The 25,938-nt window shown below is 39.2% G+C and overlaps 1 long non-coding RNA gene and 1 pseudogene across 2 annotated transcripts in view; both read right to left on the bottom strand.

Moving 5' to 3' along the window:
- The window catches only part of LOC308614810 (NADPH oxidase 5-like), a 110,682-nt pseudogene extending 109,592 nt beyond the window's left edge, over nt 1–1,090 (bottom strand). Inside the window, exon 1 of the transcript in view lies at nt 1,062–1,090. The product of the transcript in view is annotated as an NADPH oxidase 5-like (transcript). The remainder of the gene's footprint in view (nt 1–1,061) is intronic.
- Nucleotides 1,091–22,539: 21,449 nt separating this feature from the next.
- LOC308614812 overlaps nt 22,540–25,938 on the bottom strand; it is a 100,264-nt gene continuing 96,865 nt past the window's right edge. Inside the window, exon 4 of the long non-coding RNA XR_014015436.1 lies at nt 22,540–22,673. This is a non-coding gene — a long non-coding RNA (uncharacterized lncRNA). The remainder of the gene's footprint in view (nt 22,674–25,938) is intronic.

The raw sequence follows: 25,938 nt of genomic DNA, 5'->3' as shown, positions 1-25,938 counted from the left end.
TACAGCTCTGCATAGCTAGCATGTACTATAGTACTTTTTTCACACCTACCGGTTAAATTTTATTTATTTAGATAGTTAAATCAAACCCCAACATTACTAGATGCTACAATGAACTACAGTTAGACTAGATGAACAAGCCTCATGGTCCTATCTGGAATATCAGCTATCAGACACTTAAATACTTAAACACCTCGAGGTGTCCGTGTGATGTTAATAGTCTCAGCACCCCTGAATATGACCTTATTAGTTTTCAGCCATCGGGGAGGGACAAGTGGGAAGCTGTAATTCTGCTCAGCTAGGGTTTTGAATCCTGTGCACCCGAGGATGCTCTGTGGAAGTGCATAGGAGGTCAGCGAGCGTCCCAGACAGCTGCCCGCAATCCACACGCTCCCCGCGTTTAACCACAAGGCTCAAACTCTTTCTGTAAAGGGCCAGAGAGCAAATAGTTCAGGCTTTGCAGCCCATCCTGTCTCCGTGACAACTACTGGACTCTGCAGTTAAAAGGCGGGAAAGCAGCCTGGACAATACATAAAAGAATGAGCTGGCTGTGTTCCAGGAAAACTTAACGAACAATAAAATTGGAATTTCGTACTTTTGCGCAAGTCACAAAAAGGTCACATTTCACATTCACGGCTAAAAATGTGAAAATCATGCCCAGCCAGCCATGCCGGCCAAAGTCGGCCACCCAGGCCCTCTGGCCGCAGGTGGCCCACCCCGCTTTATCACAGCTGCAGCGAGTCTCCGGTAAACGGGGCCAGGGGAACAAGGACCGTCTCCGCCAGGGTGAAGAGGTCACCCCCGCAGCCCCAGGGACCCAGCCCGGCGCAGCCCGGTCACGTTTGGCATCCACTGCCTGGATCACTGCCTGGTCGCGCGCAGGTGGGGTCGGAGTAGGACAGGGACAGACCTCAGTACCAGAGGTAGGGCCCCTGGACAGTGGGGCTGGGGAGGCATGCAGGACCAAGGAAAGGAAGAGCTGGGTCTCGGACAGGCCCTGAAACCCTGGAAGTTCCCCCAGCAGTGTCCCCTGGGGTGGCTGCTATCTCGGGCCGGTCACTCACCCCGATACGCCGGCTCGGACGAAGGCCATAGCAACAGCGCAACTAGAAGGACTACGAACTTCATGGGCATCGTCCGCAGCTCTCCGCCACGCGTCGGGAACGTCCTGGGGCCGCCAGGCCGGTTACCTCAGGCCAAAACGGGAGGGCGTCGGCGGCCGACGCTCCTACCTCAGGGCCTTGGGCGCCCAGCAACGGTTGCCTCCAGCGCGCAAGCCCAGAAGCGGTGGATGAAGGGATCCGAACAGCCGTGGCCCCACCCGCTCTTAGCGCCGCGCAGAGGGGCGGGGCCACGGCGCCTCTCCCCTCCCTTGTGCACATGCTTGCTAAGGCTTCGCGGGCCTCCGAAAGTCTTGACACCCCGGGGAATACCGGGGCTTTAACGGTGGGTGTGTGGTGGCGTCCGCCCATGCGGGGAAACAGGACTTGTAGCTGTGCCTAAAACAAGGCCTCTGCGCAGAAGGAAGTGTCTGATGGAAGAGAGAGATAAATAACCTGGCCATTACAACAGCGTGGAAGTGCCGTAATGGGGAAACACTAGGCACTGTGCAGAACAGAGGAGGGGCCCCCTATTCCAAAGGGCAGGGATGGCGGAGGGCGGAGGTTGTCTAGATGGAGGAAAGCTTGGAGCTCCCCAGGAACTGAAAATAGTTCAGTCTAATTGCAAGGGCGGGGGAGGGGCAGTTGTTGGGGGGAGGGGCAGTTGTTGGAGGTGAGGGAGGAGAGCTAGGTAGAAGCATTTAAAGCCGCCTTAAGGGACTTTTTTCAAAAGATTGCATTACATTTTTTGGAAAAGACAAAACTATAGCTGTAGAGAATAGATCAGTGGTCGTCAGGGGTTAGGGATGGGGAAGGGCTTGACTGTAAAGGGATAACATGAGGGGTTTGGAGGGAGGGTGATGGATTGTTGTGGTGACCTCAGAATCTATACGTGTGTTAAAAGTCACAGAACTGTAGAATCAATTTTACTGTATGGTAATTTTTTAAATTTACAGACACCCATATCTCTGCCTCAGGAAGCAAGGGGCTTGGATCTTATTCTGAGGCAGTGGGGAGAGACTGCAAGGTTATGAGCTGGGAAAGGTGTAATTCGATTTGCACTTCGAAAGCTTACTATCCTTGCAGTGTCAAGAGTGGGTTGGAGGGGGAATTCCCTGGTGGTCCCATAGTTAGGACTCAGGGCTTTCACTGCTGTTGCCTGGGTTGGATCCCTGGTCAGAGAACTAAGATCCTGCAAGCCATGAAGCATGGCAAAAAACAAAAACAAAAAGAAAGTGGGTTGGAGGGAAGCAAAACTAGAGGCAGGTAACCAAGTTAGGGGCCTGATCCAGTAATCCAGGCACCAATCACTGATACAGTCCTGAGCTCATAGTGACAGAGGACATGGGACATGTGGACTGATTTGAGAGACATTTAGAGCTAGAATCAACAAGACTGGGAAATTTATTGAAAGTGAGGAATGAGAGACATGAATGCTCATGTCTCTAGCTTGGTCACCTCACATGTGGTGTGAAATGGGGGATACAGGGGTGGCAGGGGTGGAGGAGGAAGGTAAGTTTAGTTTCAACATTGTTCTATTGAGATGGGCTTGGGGCTTCCTACTGGAGTGGCCTGTCCAGTGACCAGATGGACACAGGGCTCTGGAGGTAGCTGAGAATGGAGCTGGAGGTTTAGGAGGCATCAACATTTAGAAGTAGGCATGTATGAGATTGCCTGAGGAGATGTAAGCAGGTAGGTTAGGCGGTCCCAGAAGAAGGAGAACCAGGAATGGCTTCGACATAAGAGAAGCCATTTTGGCCTAAGCCACTTTGTGATCTAAGCCTGGCCACAATGCTTGCCCTTAAACAGGTCTCAGTAATAATGATCTTAAGAAAAGTAAGGGAATGCAGGAACAAAGGAAAAGCAGTCAAGAAATAAATAAATTTTATTCAGGAATAAAACAGAGTCCTAGTTCCTCCTCAGGGGACATACATGACAATGTGATATAGTCTTTGAGTTCTGCAGGAACTAAGGCCCCTATCCAGGTGGAGGACAGAATGATGATGTTGACCCTCCTAATTTCACTCAACTAAAGCTTGGACTCTGTCGACCTTTGCCCCAATTCTATAGTGAATTTTCCTCTGTTCAAGCCCCTTCATGAATATGCATATACCCTTAGTTTAAAACTTCCCCGGTTTTGGTGTTTGGGGGAGACACCTCCTACCGGGGAGAGATCTCCGGTGTTCTCCTTACTTGCTGCAAGTAATAATAAATCCATCCTTCTCCTGATCTTTGGCTTGGTTGTGTCTTTTGGCTCAACACCCACCAAGAGGTGAACCCAGTTTTCAGGTATCAGAAAGTTTTTAGAGTGAGAAGGTGATTAAGCCTAAGACAGATCCCTAGGAAATATGGGCAGGCTAGAAAGAGGAGGACAGACCTGCAAAGGAGACTGAATATGGGGAGAAGAAACCTAGGAGAACATAGAAGCTTCTCAAATGCTTTTGGGAAGTCAAACAAGAGAAGGACTTAGATTTAGCAACAAGATCTTTGGCAGAACAGTTTCAGTGGAGTGGTTTGGGCAGAAGCCAGACCACAGTGAGCTGAGTAATGAGTAAGAGGTGAGGATGCGGTGACAGCTAATACAGACAGCTTTTTCAAGATTGGGGCAGGAGTCTTTGTGCGCTCTACCAGTGCTTAATGCAAGTAAGACAGCCTTCTAGACTCAAACAGTTACAACTATTTGGAAAGCAATTTGGAATATGCAACAAAATCCTTAACATAATATAAATACTATTATGTAAATTATATAATACACATTTGGGGTGGGGTGGGGGAGTATGTCCTAAGATAACCATAATGGATCATTTATAATATAATTAAAAAAATAAGAGAATGGTAAACTATATTTGTTGGTTAGAATACTGGGCAACCATTAAAATGATGCTTATAAAGTATATCTAATTTGGGAAAATGTTCAAGTTGTAGTAGATCATATTTGAGGTATTAACTCAGGTCTCACCCTCCCTGGGCTTCATTGTCCTGTTACCTTTCATTCCACCATTGAGATATTAGTGCACTTGCCTCAGGGAAGACCAGCTAGAATCTCAGAGACTTAAAAGAGGGGCTGATTATTTTTTCAATTTACGGTGGGGTTGAAAGTCAAAGCACTTTTGTAGGAGCTGCTGCTTGGGTAAAAAGTTTTGTTAATTTGTTTTGTTGGTGTTTTAGTGGACATGCTTGGCTTTGGATATCAAAGGTCAAGGAAACTGGACAGCGGGAGAGCAAAAACCATAGGTTGGATGTGGATTCAGGAGATGGAAGGTCTTCTTCCCCCGTGCAGGGTAAAATTTCTGGGAGCAGAGAAGGGAGTTTATAGTTTGCAGACAGAAGCCTGGACAGGTTTGGGGGTTGCAAAGATTGTTTGTGTCTCCCTTTCCAGGGTAGAGTTCAAGGGAATTGGGTGAGGAACTTTAAGTGAGAGTTTCAAATAAGGTATCTGTTTGAGATAAATGGATAAAAAAGATGAGGTATATTATATATAAATACAATGGAATACTACTCAGCCATAAAAAATAATGAAATAATGCCATTTGCAGCAACATGGATGGGCCTAGAGATTATCATACTAAGTGAAGTAAATCAGGCAGAGAAAGACAAATATCATATGATTATCACTTGTATGTGGAATCTAAAATATGATCCAAATGAACTTATTTACAAAACAGAAATGGACTCACAGACATAGAAGACAAACTTATGGTTACCAAAGGGGAAAGTTCGGGGGGAGGGATAAATTAGGAGTTTGGGATTAGCAGATACAAACTACTATATATAAAGTAGATAAACGACAAGGTCCTACTGTATAGCACAGGGAACTATGTTCAATATCTTATAATAAACTATAATGAAAAAAGAATATGAAAAAGTGTATATATATATATATATATATACACATAACTGAATCACTGTGCTGTACACCAGAAACTAAGACAACACTGTAAATTAACTATACTTCAATAATAAATAAATAAATTTTCAAAAAAGATGTCTGCTTGTTAGGCCCAGAGTTGGGATTATTTTTGCTGCTTGTTTATATAAATCAGATAAGACCTTAGTGGCTCTCACCTTATGGACCATCAAAATGGACATGGTGAGGGCTTCCCTGGTGGCGCAGTGGTTGAAAGTCTGCCAGCCAATGCAGGGGACACGGGTTCGTGCCCCGGTCCGGGAGGATCCCACATGCCGTGGAGCAGCTGGGCCCGTGAGCCATGGCCGCTGAGCCTGCACGTCCGGAGCCTGTGCTCCGCAATGGGAGAGGCCACAACAGTGAGAGGCCCATGCACCACAAAAAAAAAAAAAAAAGGACATGGTGAAATAGCTGAGGTATAGCCTTACTGTGGAATTCTAGTTAAGAAGAATGAGTTTTAATTCTATGTACTAACATAGAAAAATCTCCAAAATATGGTATTGAGTTTTAAAGAAAGAATGCAGAAAAACACATATATCTATTATGTGAAATCACAGCAGAGTTATATATTTACATACATACACTAGAAATCATTCTGGAAGAAAACACACCAAGCTGAGAGCATCACTTGCTTTTAGGAAAAGAAATGAGATTGGGCAGAGAACAGATTTTAAAGGAAGAATTTTACTCTAAGTATTTTTCTTATACCTTGCATTTTTCCAAACGTGCATTGCTCATGTAATAGAAAATAAAAACAATAAGTTTTTACAAAATCTGGAAGCTTGGAGAAGGGGGGCAGTGGTATAAATATGTATCTTATGCTTCATGCTTTCTCCTGCTGACTTCACTGAAATATTTTTAAAGTGGCTAATTCACTACCCAAAAAAAAGTATTTAGCCTGCATTTCTGCTTCACCTCCGGATCATTTAGTATTACATGACTTTTTTTTCAGGGTTGTATTTTTATCTCCCCTTTATAGTGGTTCTCATGCTCCTCTATTTCACATAGCACCTTTTGGTGCTCAGTGAAGACTGACTAAACAAATAACAGCTCATGCTCTTCCAACCTAAAGATACGGTGTCCTTTCCCCCATGCCCAACCTACCAGACATACCAAAATCCTGTTGTGTTCCAAGGCTCAAATATCACATTTGCTAGGAATCCACCCCTCCCTTATCCCTCTAAATAGAATGTACTGTACCCTCCCTATACCATATTTCCATAATGCTGTGTTATAGGCATTATTTTATTGAATTACTGTATTTCATGTTTTTACAAGTCAATCTTCTCTAGACCAAGGTCCTTGAGCACAGGAAGCCAAAACTAAGTCATTCCTTCATTGTACTCTTCCCACCGAGCCAAAGTCTTGCATTCACCAGGTGCTCAATAAATGAATGTTTGAGTTCAATTGAAATTAAAAGGTTGGGAATTTTATAAAGGCTTTTACAGAATCTTAAAAGGAGATAAGAATAGTAACCAGCCACAGAGGCAACTGCCAGCACAATTTTCATCTCAAGAAGGAACCCCTCAGCTCTAAGCATCTGTGATGCCATCATTTAAGCCCAGGTGAAGCTAATGGCATGTGCTCTTTTCTCTACATACCTCTGCAAGTAGTTCTGGGCAATGAATTCCTAATGGTGGAATTGCTATGTCAAACGGAATGCACCAGTTTCCATACCCATCAATACTATAGTGACTTACTAATACTGGGTGTCATAATCTTTGAGGCTAAGCCACGTTAAATATGGTATCCTGTTGTTTTAATCTGTTTCACTTATTTTTTTCAGTGAAGCAAAGGGTTTTGCCTATTCTCTCTTCCTGTCCCCACCTCAAACTTTCCCTGTATACATTCTAGTGTATATCCAAAGTTCACATTTACCTACTCTCTATTCTTTCTCTTGTTAACCCAGTGGATTTCAACTAATAGGCTATGAGATATGTCTGTGCCCCTGGGGGAAGAAGCATATTTGGGAAATCCTGCCTCCATTTTCATAGGTCACTTCTCCAGTCCTTGCCACTGCTCCTAATATTCTCCTGGGACCAACACACACAGGACAGCTCTGACCATGGCCCTTGCCTTCTTAATGCCGAGGTGGTTTTCAGATCTCAGCTCTCAAATGCCACTTCCTAACAGCACTTGGCACAGTGCCTGGCAAAATAGTTGAAATTCTATATTTATTAAATGAATGAGTAAACGAATGAATCCACCCATCTCCCTCCCTATCCATTCATCCACTCTGCCCTTCTGAAAATCACCCTAACATCAGCACTAGAGCACCAGCATTGTCAGAGAAGGGCTTCAGCCACCTGGGGGCAGCAGAGCCCCACCAATGGCTGGGATGGTACTTGGAATTACTTCCAAATATTCCTCCAGCTGTGAGCCTAGGAACAGGATTCTGATTTTGTTGCGCTGGAGCATGTTTTGCTACTGTGTGTTTTGTTTTACTCTAATGCTTTGCTTTGTAAATGTACCAGATAGCATGTAAAAATACTTTAAATGATTAAATAATAATAGCTTTTATTTTCCAAGTGAGATTTTCTTCATTGCAGGCTCTCAAGAAGAATGATGAATATCCAGTCTTTCTCTGACTGTTAAAACTACTTCCTTTTACAAATTGATTTCAGTCCAGACAGACCTGGACTGAAATCAGTTTGTAAAATGAGACCTGGGAAAATACAGATGAGGCAGGCTGACCCTTTCAACAGGTTCTGCCCTATTTGAAGGAGGCAAAATGTGTTTTTTATTCACAGTTACAGGACTCTGAATTGGCTCCATGGGATGTCTTTGTTTTGTTTTTAATAAATACATGGCAAAGAAATCCTGGACTGGAGATGGGGCTAGCTGGGAAGGGTTGACAAGAATGTGAGCCTCAGAGTGTTTTTACTTTTGTCCAGGAAACCCTCCCCCTTTCCTTTTGGCTCTTCTGAAGTCAGTGTGCAGCCCCGTGAAAGTCTGAGGATATAGCTGGTGTCTTACAGAGAAGTCAGAACAATGATTTATTGCCCCATGGATCCATCCATCTAGAAGGGTCCTGGAATTCTAAAGGAGTGCTCAGGGAATTCCCTGGCAGTCCAGTGGTTAGGACTCTGTGCTTCCACTGCAGGGGCACCTGTTTGATCCCTGGTCAGGGAACTATGATCCCACATGCCACATGGTGTAGCCAAAAAAAAAATAAAATAATAAAATAAAGTGTTTCAATAAAAGGGAGTAGTTAAGATAACTATACAATTTTTTTAAAAAGGAGTGCTCAATAAACATTTAATTTGAATTCACTTAACTTTTGAAAAATGGAATACATTCCCACAAAAAAGGAAGATTCATAAGGACAGGACCATGTCTTTTTGTATCTATGTCCCAGGGACTTTTCACAGTACCTGGAAGAATGTGTAAGTATTTGTTGAATAACATGTGAAACTTTCTGGCAGATGCTACCAAATCAAGTAGAAGGTGACCTTTGGTAAGAAGGACCTTGATCTCTATGGATCTCATTTTCCTTATCCCTCAAATAATAACCTTTTATATTTTAATACTGGCTTTAGTCTAAACCTTATAGACTCTATATTTCCTTTTATACCCACAAGCCTACTGGGAGGGTGAGCTACACAGGTATTAGCATCCCAGTTCTGTGGATGAGAAAAATGAGGCTCAGGCTAAAAGATCTGGCCAGGTCACCCAGTCATATCCTGATGCAATAAGACTACAAAACTCAGGTCTTTTGACTCTAAGTGCAGCAAACTTTTCACTGACCATTAGACCTCTTAGAAGCTTCTTTTCTAGCTCCTGCAGTGGGTCTCAGTCCTTACTGTACTTTATAATTAGTGCAGAGCTTTAAAAAAAATATTAACCAGTAATCAAGACTATGTGGTATTGGCAGAGTGATAGACACATAGATCATTGGAACAGAACAGAAAATCCAGAAATAGACCCAGACATATCTGCCCAACTGATTTTTTCCAAAATGCGAAAACAAAACAATGGAGAAAGGATAACCTTTTCGAGCAATGGTGCTGGAGCAATTGGACATTCACGGTATTAAAAACAAAACTCGACCCAAACATCACACCTTATACAAAAATTAACTTCAAATGAATCACAGATGTAAGTATAAAACTTTAAGAAAAAAAAACAGGAGAAAATCTTCAGGATCTAGAACTAAGTGAAAAATTTTTAGGCTTGACACTAAAAACGTGATCTCTACAAGAAAAAAATTTGTTGTTAGACCTCATCAAAATTAATAACATTTGCTCCAAGAAATGATGAAAAGACAAGCTACCAACTTAGAGAAAATATCTTCAAGCCACAAATCTGACAAAGACCTAGTATCTAGAATATATAAAGAGTTCTCAAAACTCAAGAGTAAAAGAAAAAATTCAATTAGAAAATGAACAAAAGACAAACAGACACGTCACTGAAGAGGATATAGAGGTGGCAAATAATACACATGAAAAGATGTTCACCATTATTGGTCATTAGAGAGCTGCAAATTAAAATCACTACAAGATACACACATATCAGAATAGCTAAAATAAAAAGAGTGACAACATCAAGTGTTGCTGAGGATTCAGAGAAACAGGATCACTCAAATTGCTGGTGGGATGTAAAATGATGTAGCCATTCTAGAAGACAGTTTGTCATTTTCTTGTAAAACTAAACATGAAGGGACTTCCCTGGTGGTCCAGTAGTTAAGACTCTGCACTTCCAATGCAGGGGGTGCAGGTTCAATCCCTGGTCAGGGAAATAAGATCTCACATGCTGTGCAGTGCAGCCAATAATAATAATAATAATAATAAACATGAAACAACTGTATGACTCAGGAATTGCAATCCTGGGCCCTTATCCAAGAGACTTGAAAACGTACAAAAACTGAACATGAATATTCATAACAACTTTGTTCATACTAACTAAAAAAATTAGAAACAACTGTCATTCAATGGATAAATGGTTAAACAAACTGCGATCGATGCCACAGAATACTACTCAGCAATAAAATGGAAAGAGTTATCGATTTGACACCTGGGATGAATCTCCAAGGACTTATGCTGAGTGAGAAAAGCCAATACCCACTTGGTCATGGTGTAGAGTCCTTATTAAATACGCTGTTGAATTCAGTTTGCTACTATTTTGTTGAGAGTTTTTATATCTATATTTATATACTGGTCTGTAGTTATCTTTCCTGTGATGTCTTTGTCTGAATTTGGCATCAAGGTAATACTGGCTCTGTAGAATGAGTGAGGAAGTGCCCCCTCCTCTTTTATTTCTTGGAAGAGTTTGAGAATTGGTATTAATTCTTCTTTAGAGTTTCATAGAATACACTATTGAAACCATCTTGTTTGGGACTTTTCTTTATTGGGAATTTTTTTAAATTACTCATGAAATCCTTTTATTTGTTGATGGTCTGCTGAGATTTTCTATTTCCTCTTAAGCCAGTTTTGGTCATTTGTATGTTTCTAGGAGTTTTCCATCTCATCTAGGTTATCCCATTTGTTGGCATGCAGTTGTTCACAGTATCCTCTTACAATCTTTTTTATTCACCTAAGGTCAGTCTCTATGTCCCCACTTCCATTTCTGATTTTAGTTGTTTAAGTCTTCTCTCTTTTTTTTCTTAGTAATTCTAGCAAAACGTTTGTAAATTTTGATCTTTTCTAAGAACCAACTTTTGATTTCATTGATAATCTCTATGAAAAGAATAGATAATTCTATTTTCTATTTTGCTTGTCTCCTTTCTAATCTTTATTACGTACTTTATTCTGCTTGCTGTAGGTTTAACTTTCTATATTTTTTTCTAGTTCCTTAGTTGTAAATTTAGGTTGTTGATTTGAGATCTTTGTCCTTTTTAATGTAGGTGTTTACATCGATAGCTCTTTCCTCCTAGCACTGCTTTCATTGCATCCCGGAAGTTTTGGCATGTTGCGTTTTCATTTTCATTCATCTCTAAATGTTTTGCAATTTCACTTGTGATTTCTTCCTTGACCCATTGATTGCTTAAGAGTATGTTGTTTAATTTACACATATTTTAAAACTTTCCAGCTTTCCTTACGTTATTCAAATTCCATTATGGTTGGAGAAGATGCTTTGTAGGATTTCAATCTTTTTAAAATGTATTGAGGTTTTTCTGTGGCCTAATATATGGCCTAACCTGAAGACTGTTCCATGTGCACTTGAGTGGGATGTGTATCTGCTGCTATTGGGTAGAATGTCCAATATATGTCTGTTAAATCTAGTTGGTGTATAGTGTTGTCCTATTACTATGTTATTAGTCTATTTTCCTATGATCTTTTTAATTTATTTATTTTGGCCACACTGGGTCTTAGTTGCAGCATGCGGGATCTCTTATTGTGGCATGCAGACTTCTTAGTTGTGGCATGTGGGATCTAGTTCCCCGACCAGGGATTGAACCCGGGCCCCCTGCATTGGGAGCGTGGAGTCTTAGCCACTGGACCACCAGAGGAGTCCCCTTATGATCTCTTTAGATATTCTATTCATTAATGAATGTGGGATATTGAAGTCTTCAACTATTATTGTAGAACTGTCTATTTCTCTATTCTGTCGCTGTTCATACATTTTGGGGCTCTGTCATATGTTTATAACTGTTATAACTTCTTTTATGAATCAACCCTTTTACTAATATATACTGTTCTTCTTTGTCTCCTATAATAGTGTTTGACTTAAAGTCTATTTTCTCTGATTTCAGTATGGTCACTCCAATTCTCTTTTGGTTAGTATTTGCCCGGAATATATTTTTCCATCCTTTCACTTTCAACCCATGCATGTCCTCAGATCTAAAGTGCCTCTGTTGTAGACAACATATAGCTGGATCATTCTTTTTAAAAAATCTGCTCTGCCAATCTCTGCTTTTTGTTAGAGTCGTTTCATCCATTTACATTTAAGGTAACTTCTGATAAAGAAGGACATTTCTGCCCTTTGCTACTTATTTTCTGTATGTCTTATACCTTTTTGTTCCTCATTTTCTCCATTACTGCCTTCTTTTGTGCTTATTTAACTTTTTGTAGCATGCCATTTTGATTGCCTTCTCATTTCCTTTTGTGTATAATTTTTAGATATTTTTCTTAGTAGTTACCATGGGGATTACAATTAACATTCTAAATTTATAGCAATCTAGTTTGAATTTATTCCAACTTAATTTCAATAGCATACATAACTCTGCTCCTAGACAGTTCCATTTCCCCCTTTAGGTTGTTCTTTTCACAAAATATATCTTTATATGTTTGCACCCACTGAGACAAATTTATAATTGTTTTATGCATTTGTCCTTTAATCATGTAGGATATATCAATAAAAAGTAGAGATAGAAGCCAAAATACAATAATACCAGCTTTTATATTTACCTATGTAGTCACTTTTTATAGGAGATCTATATTTTTTTCATATGGCTTTGGGATACTGTTAGTGCCCTTTTATTTCAACCTAAAGAACACCTTTAGTGTTTCTTGTATGGCAGTTCTGTTATCAATAAATTCTCTTAGTTTGTATCATCTAGTTATGTCCTAATTTTTCCTTCACTCTTACACAATTCTCAGCTGCTAGGTTTCTTCTTTCAGAACGTTCAAAAATGTCATCCCACTCCCTTCTGGCCTCCATGTGTCTGGTGAGAAATCTGCTGTTGATCTTATTGAGGATACTTTTACATACAGACTCACTCAACTCTTGCTGCTTTCTTTTTGTCCTTGGCTGTTGGCCTTTTACTTATGTGTCTCAGTGTGGATTTCTTTGTGTTTATCCTTCTTGGAATTTGTTGAGTTTCTTGAATGTAGAGATTCATGTGTTATATCAAATTTGGGGAGTTTTGGATAATTTTTTCTTCAGATATTCTCTGTGTACATTTCTCTCTCTTCTCTCCTTCTGGGATCCTCATTATACATATGTTGGTATGACAAATGGTGTCCTACAGGTCTCTTAGGCTCTGTTAAATTTTATTCATTCTTTTTTCTTTCTGTCCCTAAAACTGGGTATTTTCAATTGATCTATTTTCAAGGTCACCAATTTTTTTCTTCTTCTTGCTCAAATCTGCTCTTGAAAGCTTCTAGTGAGTTTTCATTTCAATTACGGTAATTTTCAGCTCCAGAAATTCTTTTTGGCTCTTTTTTATCATTTATATTTCTGTGTTACTATTTCATAATTTTTCATATTGTTCTCCAGATCTCCTTTATCTATTTGTTCATGGTTTCCTTTAGCTCGTTGAGAATATTAAAGACAATTGATTTAAAGTCTTTTTCTTTTTCTCTTTTTAAAACTTGTTATTAGAATATAGCTGCTTTGCAATGTTGTGTTAGTTTCTACTGTACAGCAAAGTGAATCAGCTATATGTATACACATATCCCCTCTTTTTTGGATTTCCTTCCCATTTAGGTCACCTCATAGCATTGAGTAGAGTTCCTTGTGCTATACAGTAGGTTCTCATTAGTTATCTATTTTTTACATATTATCAATAGTGTATATATGTCAATCCCAATCTCCCAATTCATCCCACACCCCCTTTCCCCCTTGGTATCCATACGTTTGTTCTCTAAGTCTGTGTCTCTATTTCTTCTTTGTAAATAAGATTGCCTATACCAATTTTTTCAGATTTCACATATATGCGTTAATATACGATATTTGTTTTTCTCTTTCTGACTTACTTCACTCTGTATGATAGGCTCTAGGTCCATTCACATCTCCACAAATGACCCAATTTCATTCCTTTTATGGCTGAGTAATATTCCATTGTATATATATACCACATCTTCTTTATCCATTCCTCTGTTGATGGATATTTAGGTTGTTTCCATGTCCTGGCTATTGTAAACAGTGCTGCAATGGACATAGGGGTGCATGTGACTTTTTGGATTATGGTTTTCTCTCGGTATATGCCCAATAGTTGGATTGCTGGGTCACATGGTAGTTCTATTTTTAGTTTTTTAAGGACCCTCCATACTCTTCTCCATAGTGGCTGTATCAATTTATATTCCCACCAACAGTGCAAGAGGGTTCCCTTTTCTCCACACCCTCTCCAGCATTTATTGTTTGTAGATTTTCTGATGATGCCCATTCTAACCAGTGTGAGGTGATACCTCATTGTAGTTTTGATTTGCATTTCTCTAATGATTAATGATGTTGAGCATCTTTTCATGTGTTTGTTGGCCATCTGTATGTCTTCTTTGGAGAAATGTGTATTTAGGTCTTCCACCCATTTCTTGATTGGGTTGTTTTTTTTTTATATTGAGCTGTATGAGCTGCTTGGAGATTAATCCAAGCAGAGATTTTGGAGATTAATTATTTTGGAGATCAATTTTGGAGATTAATATTGGAGATTAATATTTTGGAGATTAATCCTTTCTCAGTTCTTTCATTAGCAAATATTTTCTCCCATTCTGAAGGTTGTCTTTTTGTCTTGTTTATGGTTTCCTTTGCTGTGCAAAAGCTTTGAAGTTTCATTAGGTCCCATTTGTTTATTTTTGTTTTTATTTCCATTACTCTAGGAGGTGGGTCAAAAAAGATCTTGCTGTGATTTATGTCAAAGAGTGTTCTGCCTATGTTTTCCTCTAAGAGTTTGATAGTTTGTGGCCTTACATTTAGATCTTTAATTCATTTTGAGTTTATTTTTGTGTATAGTGTTAGGGAGTGTTCTAATTTCATTCTTTTACATGGAGCTGTCCAGTTTTCCCAGCACCACTTTTTGAAGAGGCTGTCTTTGCTGCATTGTATATTCCGGCCTCCTTTGTCATAGATTAGGCGACCATAGGTGCGTCAGTTTATCTCTGGGCTTTCTATCCTGTTTTAGTGGTCTATATTTCTATTTTTGTGCCAGTGTCATACTGTTTTGATTACTGTAGCTTTGTAGTATAGTCTGAAGTCAGGGCACCTGATTCCTCCAGCTCCGTTTTTTTGTTTTTGTTTTTTCTCAAGATTGCTTTTGTTATTTGAGGTCTTTTTTGTCTCCATACAAATTTTAAGATTTTTTGTTCTAGTTCTGTAAAAAATGCTATTGGTAATTTGACAGGGATTGTGCTGAATCTGTAGATTGCTTTGGTTAGTATAGTCATTTTCACAATATTGATTCTTCCAATCCAAGAACATGGTATACGTCTCCATTTGTTTGTGTTGTCTTTGATTTTTTCATCAGTACCTTACAGTTTTCTGCATACAGGTCTTTTGCCTACTTTGGTAGGTTTATTCCTAAGTATTTTATTCTTTTTGTTCCAGTGGTGCATGGGAGTGTTTCCTTAATTTCTCTTTTGTTGTTAGTGTATAGGAATGCAAGAGATTTCTGTGTATTAATTTTGTATCCAGCAACTTTACCAAATTCATTGATTAGCTGTAGTAGTTTTCTGGTGGCATCTTTAGGATTTTCTATGTATAGTATCATGTCATCTGTGAACAGTGAGAGTTTTACTTCTTTTTTTCCAATTTGTATTTCTTTTCCTTCTTTGATTGCCGTGGCTAGGACTTCCAAAACTATGTTGAATAATAGTGACAAGAGTGGACATCCTTGTCTTGTTCCTGATCTTAGAGGAAATGCTGTCAGTTTTTCACCATGGAGAATGATGTTTGCTGTGGGATTGTCATATATGACCTTTATTATGTTGAAGTAGGTTCCCTCTATGCCCACTTTCTGGAGAGTTTTTATCATAAATGGGTGTTGAATTTTGTCAAAAAACAAAACGAAAGCAGAAGGCAAACTGAAGGAAAAAGCAAAGAAAACAAAACAAACACACAAAATGTTTTAAAAGAAGATAAAAAAGATAAGAATGAATAGAATAAAGGGAAAAAAGATAAAAACAAAATAGAATAAAGGAAAGAAAAAAACAAGGAAAAAACACAGAATGACAAAAAAGTAATTTAGAAATAGAAATACTTTAAAATAAAAAATATATTAAAATTTTTTAACTAAAAACAATTAAAAATAATAATAATAAACAACAGAACAAAACAAAACACTATAAAAGTAGTAATAATTATATTTTCCTGGGGTCTCAGCTGTCAGTGTCCTTGCCCCCACTGTGAGTTACAGCCAACCACTGCCTCCCTAGGAGACCCTCCACAACTTCTAGGTAGGTCTCTGATCCCTCTGTGGGCACTGTGAGGGCAGCTCAGACTTTGACTTGGCCCAGCTCCCACGTGTTCTAGTCCCCAAAGTCCACAGCTGCTAGAGCTAAGCCAGTTTCAGTTGTGGGAATGCTCATTGTCCATTCAGATATTCCATAGATACAGGGTTTACCAAGCCAGTCACGGGGATTTAATCTGCAGTTTGTGCAGCTGCATGGAAAGATTTTTGTTCCTCTTCCTTAGTCGCCCCGCCCCTGGGGCTCAGCTGAGGTTTTAGCCCCACCTCTGCATGTGGGCCACCCACAGGAGTCTGGTCCCAAGGCTGCCCTGGAGCACTCAGGTCTGCCCCGGTGAGGACAAGGCATGGAGGTAGCATGAATGCCTGGGTCGCAGGGACTCCGGTGGCAACAGGTGTGTGGGAAATCTGGTGGCCATGGGTGTGAGAGATCCGGTCCTAGTGGTAGCCTTTCCTAGTGCCTGCTGGCCAGTGTGAAAAGGTCAGCCCTGGTGGGAGGTCAGCCCTGGTGGGGGCTTTTCCTAGTGCCTGGTGGGGCAGGGGGCCAGCACATGGGGAAAGAGAGGCTGAAATGGTGGTTCCACCCCCTGTGCATCACTCATCAGTGGCGCCTTGCTTCTATGGCAGTCTGGGTTTCCTCCACAAGCATTCCCGGTTGTGGATTTCCTCCCTCCCATCCCCTCATGCTATCTCCTTGAAGCCAACAGCACGCCTCCTCCCGGGTTTGCTCTGCAGTCCCCACGTTCCAGCTTTCAGCCCCCATGTGCATTAGCAGACACATGTCCCAGTCTGGGGCATGCAGGGCTGTGGCACGGACTGTCTGTGTAGGTCTCACTCTGTCTCGTCTGCCACAGACTGGCCGTTTCACCCTCCTCCGACAGCCTCAGATGCTCCCCTTCTGTCTCAACTGATTTCCCTGTTGGCGTGGCGGCTCCCCCAGATGTGGGAACCTCTCCTCTGTTTTAGCTCCTCCCCAGGGGCACAGATCCCGTCCTGCTTCCTCTTCTCTTCTTTTTCCCTTCTTTCTTTCATCCTACCTGGTTATGCTGGGATCTTTCTTGTCCTTTCCAGTGCCCGAGGTCTACTGCTACTGTTCAGCTGGTGTTCTGTGAGAGTTGTTCCATCTGCAGATGTATTCTTGATGCATTTGTGGAGAGAGATGAACTCCACATCCTCCTACTCCTCTGCCATCTTGCTTTCTCTGTACATATGGCATTTAAACATTTTTCTTCTCTTGTTAGTCTGCTTTTTCTCAGTTTCACTTCTGGGTTCCAGGCACTGAACCTCATGGTTGGCCCCAAGGGCAAATAGAGCTTTGGCTGTTGGGTCCCACTTGAGCGAGGCAGTGGTGCGGCTGTGGGCAGGGTTGGGGGGTGTCACTAAAGTCTTTTTCCAGTAAGTTCAATAACTTCTTTAGGGACATTTTCTGTTAATATCTTCTGTGAATGGGCCATACTTTCTTGTTGCTTTTCATGGTTCATAATTTTATTTTGAAAACTGAGCATTTTGAATATTATAGTGTAGCAGCTCTGGAGATCAGCTTGTTTCTTCCTTCAGTGTTTGTTTTTGTTGCTTGCTGTAAGCTTTGGCTGTTTGTTTGCTGAATTACTTTTCTAAATTATTTTTGTAAAGTCTGCAATCTTTGTTATATGTGGTCTCTGAAGTCTCTTTTCCTTTAGCTTATATTCAGCTAACATTTTGACAGATTTCCTTGGATACCAGGAAGTTAATGCAGAGAGAGAGAGAGAGACAGACACGGAGAGAAAAACCTCTCCCAGCCCTTGCACAGTGGCTCAGTCCTACAGCACTACTTCAATGCTCCTTCAACATGTTTCATCTCCTAATTGTTCTGGCTAGAACTTCCAGTATAATGTTGACTAGCAGTGATGAAAGAAGACATTCTTATCTTGTTTCTGATCTTAAGGAGAAAACTTTCAGTCTTTCACCATTGAATATGATGTTAGCTATGGGATTTTCATAAAATGCCTTTCTTGGGGTTTTTCTCTTGTTTTGTTTTTGTTTTCTTGTTAAGCCCATACAAAACCACTGGTCTGGTTACCAAAAAAATATTACTGAATGTTGAAAGTGGAAAGGACCTCAAAGTTTAAATCTCCCATTGTACAGATAGAGAAGCTGAGGCCCAGAGAAGACAAATGTCTTATCCAAGGTTACTAGGGTTGTTAAATGCAAAGCTTAGAACAATAATAATAAAAACGATGCCTTATCACCTGCCTACTGAATGTCAGTTACCATGCCAAATAACACTATCCCATTTATTCTTATTATTAATCCTATGAGGTAGGTACCACTATTTGTATCTTATAAGTGAAGACACTGGAGCTTAGAGAGTTTAAGAAACTTGTGAAACTTTCAAAGGCTTATAAAAGTTTGTCAAAGGAATAAGCCAGCTTGAAGGGGTTCTACTGGCCAAATGTATAAAAATGTAAACATAAAAAAGTACTTAATGTAACTGTTTGAAATATTTAGAATTCATAATGATATCATATTAAAATTCCATAATGATATTCAAATAAGAATAAAACAACAAACTCATTTGTTATCAGTGGTGGTGGCTAAACATTAACTTTGAAAATTGGTAATTACTTTCTTACTTTGAAAACAGTTTTTTAAAGGAAAGTAATTAGGCATTTATTCTGTTTTTTCATTAGGAATTATTATCAGGATAATCAAATAAACCTTGCTGATGAGGGAGAGCCTTAGTTATAGAAGAATGCCAGATAATAAATGTAAAAGAAATAATAGAATTAGGAAATCAATTTACAACCCCTTAGTGAGAGAGTTAATTCAGGTAAGGATCAACAAAAGATGTTAAATGCATTTTATGAAATATCGATGGGGAACCAGTGTTTTACATGTTTGCAAAATTTCACTTCACAGATTACTTGCTAAGCACAAGCAGGAAAATGTAATTTTATAATCCTAGGATCAGGCTGTTATCATCTTCACCCAAGGATCAATCTTAGCATTGCAAATGTTGAGAGAATTAGATTCATGTGCCTTCTAACATGATGAAATATGAAATATACATCACTACCTATGAAGTATTTTTTGCCAAAAAATATTTAACTCCTAGGTGAAAGGAATTGGATGAGATGAAGAAACAACTCACACTGCTCTGAGGAAGCAAGCAGACAAATCCAGGTGGTGGGGTTACAACAAGTGAATGATAAGGTAGTCCAAGATGAAGAAACATACAAGAAAACAACACATGAATAAAGCAGCTGTAAAGATATTTGGGGAACAGTTGGAAAATCTTGAATAACTTCTAGATATTCGATTATATAATGGAATTATCGTTAATATTGTTAGAGATGATAATGTTATTCTAGTCATGTAGGAAAAGGTACTAATTTTTAGAGATTCTTTCTGATGTTTAGGGTGAAATATGATAACATCTGTATTTACTTTACAACACTTTAACAAGATCAGTGTGGCAAATACGGCAAATGTTAACAATTGTTAACTCTAGTTGATTTGTATGAACTCTTCAATTTGTTCTTTCTTTATGTTAAAAATTTTATCATGGAAATTAGGGCAAAGCATTTCAGGTAAAAATGGATCCCTTTTGGAACCCTCCTACACTGTTGGTGGGAATGTTAAGTTGGTGCAGCCACTATGGAAAACAGTATGAATATTCCTCAGAAAACTAAAAATAGAATTATCATATGATAATTGCTGGATATTGCTCATATCCAGCAATCCCACAATTGGACACATACCCAAACAAAACTGTAATTCAAAAAGACACATGCACCCCTATGTTTATAGCAGCACTATTCACAATAGCCAAAACATGGAAACAACCTAAATGTTCATCGACGGATGAATGGATAGAAATGTGGTACATATATACAATGGAATACTACTCAGCCATAAAAAAGAACAAAATAATGCCATTTGCAGCAACATGGATGCAACTAGAAATTATCATACTAAGTAAAGTAAGTCAGAAAGAGAAAGACAAATACCATATGATTTATCTCTTACATGTGGAATCTAAAATATGGCACAAATGAACCTATCTACAAAACAGAAACAGACTCACAGACATAGAGAACAGACTTGTGTTTGCCAAGGGGGAGGGGGAAGGAGAGGGATTGCCTGGGAATTTGGGGTTGGAAGATGCAAACTATTACATTTAGAATGGATAAACAACAAGGTTCTACTGTATAGCACAGGGAACTATATCCAATCTCATGGGATAAATCATAATGGAAAAGAATATAGAAAAAGAATGTATATATTCCAAGATATGGAAGCAACCTAAGTGCCCATCAACAGATAAATGGATAAAGAATATGTGGTGTGTATATATATATGTGTGTGTATGTATATATATATATATATGGAATGGAATACTACTCAGCCATTAAAAAAGAATAAAATTTTGTCATTTGCAGCAACATAGATGGACTTGCAGGGCATTATGCTAAGTGAAATAAGTCAGACAGAGAAAGACAAATACTGTAGGATATCACTTATATGTGAAATCTAAAAAAAAAATACAACAAACTGGTGAATACAATGACAAAAAAAGCAGACTGACAGATATAGAGAACAAGTGGTTCTATAGTGCTTCTACTAGTGGTTACCAGTGGGGAGAGAGAAGAAGGGAGGGGCAATATAGGGGTAGGGGATTAAGAGTTACAAGCTATTAGGTATAAAGTAGGCTACAAGGATATATTATACAACACAGGGAATATAGCCAATGTTTTATAAGAACTATAAATGGAGTATAACCTTTAAAAATTGTGCATTCTATGTTGTATACCTGTAACTTATATTGTACATCAAGTATACTTCAATAAAAAATAAGAATGTATCCCTGTTTGCCCTTAAGACACACAAGCATGAAGAATAAATTTAGGAAAGTTCCACGATAGGATGTCAAAATCCACAAGGAACAACTAGCAGCACCACTAGAAGTGACCAGAAAGGAAGGAGGCTGGACCAAGATCCCTGCACTAAGATGGAAGGCCCCCAAAGTGCTTTGCTCTGGGCCATCCTAAAAATTCTCAGCAGAGCAACTGGAGAAAAAAGTGGCATAAGATGATGGAGTACGTCCTACGGAGGGAGGAAGCCACTAAATACCTGCAGTGACTGGGAAGGTGAAATGGGGGTGATGGCTAGAAAACTGGAGGCTCCACCTGGCAAGTTTACCCATTCCATGAACCAAGGGGCATATCCACCTTCTTCCTGGAGGAAGTGGTGAAGCAGGACATCTCCCTGCAGGTCCCCTCAGAAGCCCCAGAGAAACTGATGAACTTAGTCACTTCTTCCTGATTTTCCTGCATTTCCCAGGAACGCTGTTGAATCATAAAGCTTCCCTTTGTAAGAGATAAACCATGTTGCTAAACTGGAGAACTTAATATTGTGACAACATTGATCCTTCCCAGGAGAGCCCAGAAAAAGGCCCACACATATACTGTCACCTGACGTTAAAAACAATAAGGCGGGGCTTCCCTGGTGGCGCAGTGGTTGGGAGTCCGCCTGCTGATGCAGGGGACGCGGGTTTGTGCCCCAGTCCGGGAAGATCCCACATGCCGCGGAGCGGCTGGGCCCGTGAGCCATGGCTGCTGAGCCTGCGCGTCTGGAGCCTGTGCTCTGCAACGGGAGAGGCCACAACAGTGAGAGGCCTGCGTACTGAAAAAAAGAAAAAGAAAAAAAAAAAAGAACAATAAGGCGTTCCTGGGGTATTGATAATGTACTATTTCTTAATCTGGATGCTACTTACATGGAAGTGTTGAGTTTATGAAAATTTAACAAGCTGTACATTTATTATATGTGTACTTTTGTGTTTGTAGACTATACTTCAGTTAAAAGTTTTTAAAATCCCTTTATAAGAGTTCAAATGATGTTTTCCAAGATTAAACTGCTATTATTCAAAGCAATTGAATAATATATTTTTAATACTCTCTGTTAGTTCTTTGGTTGCTTTCACAGGTACTAAGTTGATTGATAGGCATTATTCACGGGTGGAGACAGAAGTGCCAGAGTGGTGAGTACTCTTGGTCTTTGGGTAGTTGCTCTTCAGTCTCTTAATAATTGTTATATTACTTGTTGGATCCCACAAGTATGTCCTGACCCACTCTATTCCCTTAGCCCATTTGGAAACTTCCAGAAATAACATTTCTTTTAGAGCCACTCACAAGACAGCTTCTGCTTCCTGTTTTAAAATATCTTAAAATTTACTTTAATTGAATGGTGTCTAGAGAGAGACAGATGTAGGCTTGGGAAGACCCAGGAAATGAGAAATAACTTAGGGAAGAGGAAAAAGCATTCTCCAACCTCCAAACTTAAAATAGAGCAATATAAATAGGCACAAATATATAACTTTAATTCCTTAAATAAATATATTATCTCTATTTGATAAGTGGCTTTAGTACATTACCCAGCTGAAATCTTTTGCCAAAAATACCACAGGATAGAGCAGCTCTCTCTTTTGATGGCGAGGCCTGATTTTACTTACAGTGTCAATGGTGTCTTTTTATAGCCAATCACCACTGTCTTTTGTCTCGGATGTGGTCAGTGCAAGGGAAAAGTATGATGATTTTCGGTCAGGACCCAAGTGACAACATGCTCCCTGGTTCTCAAAAGAAAGAAAAAATAAATTTTGTCTTAAAACACAAAAAGTAAGGTAAGTACATCTTAAAAAATTCAAATGAAGCACCCCACTCCCAAGCATTAACCACTCTTAACAGTTTGCTGCAAATATAGTATTTCCTGAATTATTTAGGAGCGCACATTAAATGTGTATTCAGATTGTTTTCTTAAATTTATTTTACAAAATAAAATCATACTATGCATGCTGCCCTGCAACTTGCCATCTTCTCCCCAATATATCCCAGTCCTATTTCCAAGCCAAAGTACATAAACCTACCTCCTGCTTTCTGATGGCTTCATAGCATTCTTCAGTATGGATCTACAATAAAGTTTTTAACTCTACTATGAGACATACAGGTTGTCCACTTTTCACTATCATAAATATTATAAATATTCAGCAATAAGCTTTCCTTGTTCATATATTTTTGCAGATCCGTGTCAATATGTCAATGCACCAAATTCTTAGACATGGCCTTGCTCAATCAGAGGACATTGTATTTAAAATTTTTGTATATAAGGCCAAATGGCCTCCCAAAAGATTTGTACCAATATACCTTCCAACAAACACAGATGTGAGTGTTCAAATCATACCCTTGTTCTGGGACCTTCCTATTTGGCTCTCCACTTTCATGAAGCTAATGCATGTTCAATCATTCATCAACGACAATTGCCTTTGTTTGACTGACCTTGCAGCTTAAATCTTACGGGTGCTGCAAAAGACCAAGTTTTAAGTGTTCAGTTAATGAAGTTTCTGTAAGCTATTCTTCTTACATGTTGATGATTATCTTTCAGACCTAGATGCCTTTTATTTTATTGTTTTTAAAGTAAAAACAGGCAAAGATGTTCATCAAACTTGCTCACAAATGACTTATTTCAACAACTGAGTCCTGCCATAAATCATCATTTACGGATTGCCCCAGATCATGCCTTTGGTTGGAGGGCAACATATTATACATGAAAAACTCCACCAGTCTCTTTTACTGCTATCTGTTTCAGCACAAAATCGCCACAAGACAATAGCTTGGTTGTCAGTAACATTGTGTATTGATTTTTTAGTTATTTACCTCACATGGTATAGTGTTAGCAGGAGCATATACTCTCCAAGCCTCTTATTTCATTACATAGTCAAAAGTCTGGATCCCTCAACTATCTTGGACACTTCAAATTTCAGCTCTGAAACCCCAAATCCAGGGCTTTCTGATTTACATCACACAGGTGTAGCAGCAGCCTCGGATGATCTTCAGAAAGCTAAATCTCTACGTTCTTTAAAATTTGCAAAATTTCTACATTCTTCTTGTATTAGTTGTAAAACACTCTACTGTGACTTATATAAAGGACATTACCTAATAGCATTTGTTGTTGTTGTCATCAAAGAAATGCTCTGTTTGAGTTAGAAAGAGGTCATCAGTTTAAGGAGGAGAGGACAGCGGTGTATGGAGGCAGTCATGTTTCTAGGCTGAAGGCTCCTAGTCTGAGAGCCTGTTTCAGCATGAAGGGGAAATGGCTGGCTTCTGCTTCTCTTCAGAAAAGACTGCCAGACTCAGCACGTGAAAAACCAGCCATCCTATAAGTTCAGAGTGTGCTGTTCTCTGAGGGGCTCAGGTAGGATGGCTAACCATCTGGGTTTGCCTGAACTGTCCCAGTTTTGGCACTGAAAGTCCTGTAACCCAGAAAACCCCCCTTAGTTCCTGGAAAACTCATAAGATTGGTCACCCTAGTAGTGCAAACAGGCTCAGCTACATCTACTACTTTGTCATTTTGTAGAAATGACAAAATGGTTATTAAAAATTGTGGCACATTTTAACATTTACATATAACAACAAAATAACCTACTTCAAACACCCCAAATGTACAATACATTATGCTTGTGCTAGTCACAAGATAATTTCAGAATCTTAAACTTAATAATCTTAAATATTAAATAATCTTAAATAAATCTTAATTTAATAATCTTAATAATTATTCTTAATCTTAATAATTATTAATCTTAATAATCTTAATAATAATCTTAATAATCTTAATTTAAATCTTATTTAAATCTTAAATAATCTTAATAATCTTAAATCTTAAATATTAATGTATGTGTAGCAGTCCAGTAATGACACAAGTTAAAAATTGTAAGGTGAACATCTTCCTTCATTCTTGTTGGTCTGTCTCTGTGACCACAAGAACAGCTTCATAAGGTTGAAAGAAATCAACTACATAATAACATTCTAAGTGAAAGAAGCATCATAGGGAAAAGCTGAACCGTGAAACTAAACAATAAGGAAACAGCACATCAGGAAGGACCTTGACTACGATGCTTAAGAGTTCATGCTTTTTACTGAAGAAAATAGGGCACAGTCAAATAAGTTTGAACAGAAAAGGAAATTCTCATTGTTAAATATTAAGAAGATTCTCAAATCCACATTCACAATCTCACCTCTTAAATCAATACCCACTTGTGGAGGATGTATACAAACCTTCAACATATACAGACAAAGATAATTGTGTATTTTTTCTCAATCCACCACAATTAGAGTTTACATGGAAACTAAAATCATATATCCAGAATTTCAGTTCATTAATTTAATATTCATTCACTAAGCATAAAGTTTTGAGAACCTAGAATACATAGGACACAGAATTAAGCACTGTGGATAGAAAGGTGAAGAAGAAATAGGTCATTTTCCTGAAGAGTTCACATTCTAATGTAGAATACAGGCAGCCAAGAAGTAATTACCATGACTACTAATTAGTAATAATAATAATTAGGTAGGAAGGTTTACAGGGCCTCAAAAAAGACAGCAAGTAAGAATGTTATGGTCTTCATAAAAAATATGATCCTTGACCAAAAATTTGAATTAGAAATGTGGTATGTTGTATGGGAATTAGGATAGCATAATATCTTTCAACTGAAACAACATATTAGAGTAATAGAACGCAGAATACAATGCTGGTGCAAACAGGATTGTGCACTCAGTGAATAGCAAGTTATGGGTTTGGTCCCAAAACTACCAGGGCCATAGAATAAATACCGTTTCATATATTAAAAAAAAAAGAATAGATTCATATAGATGGCACATCTAAATGTAAAACCCTCTGTGAATATGAGCCCTGGGCCATGATAGGTTGCTGGGGGGAGGTGGGCTGGCGGGTGTGAGTCAGTGGTTATCTCACCATTAAAGTGGGAAATGCAAGAGACTTGGGAGGGTGGATTACCAAGGGCAAGGTAAGCAGGCAACAGGGGAACACTGAAGAGAATTTAGAAA

Source organism: Mesoplodon bidens (assembly GCF_964165515.1).
Source record: "Mesoplodon bidens genome assembly, chromosome: 3".
Classification (NCBI taxonomy): domain Eukaryota; kingdom Metazoa; phylum Chordata; class Mammalia; order Artiodactyla; family Ziphiidae; genus Mesoplodon; species Mesoplodon bidens.
This window is presented reverse-complemented; position numbering and strand designations above follow the sequence as displayed.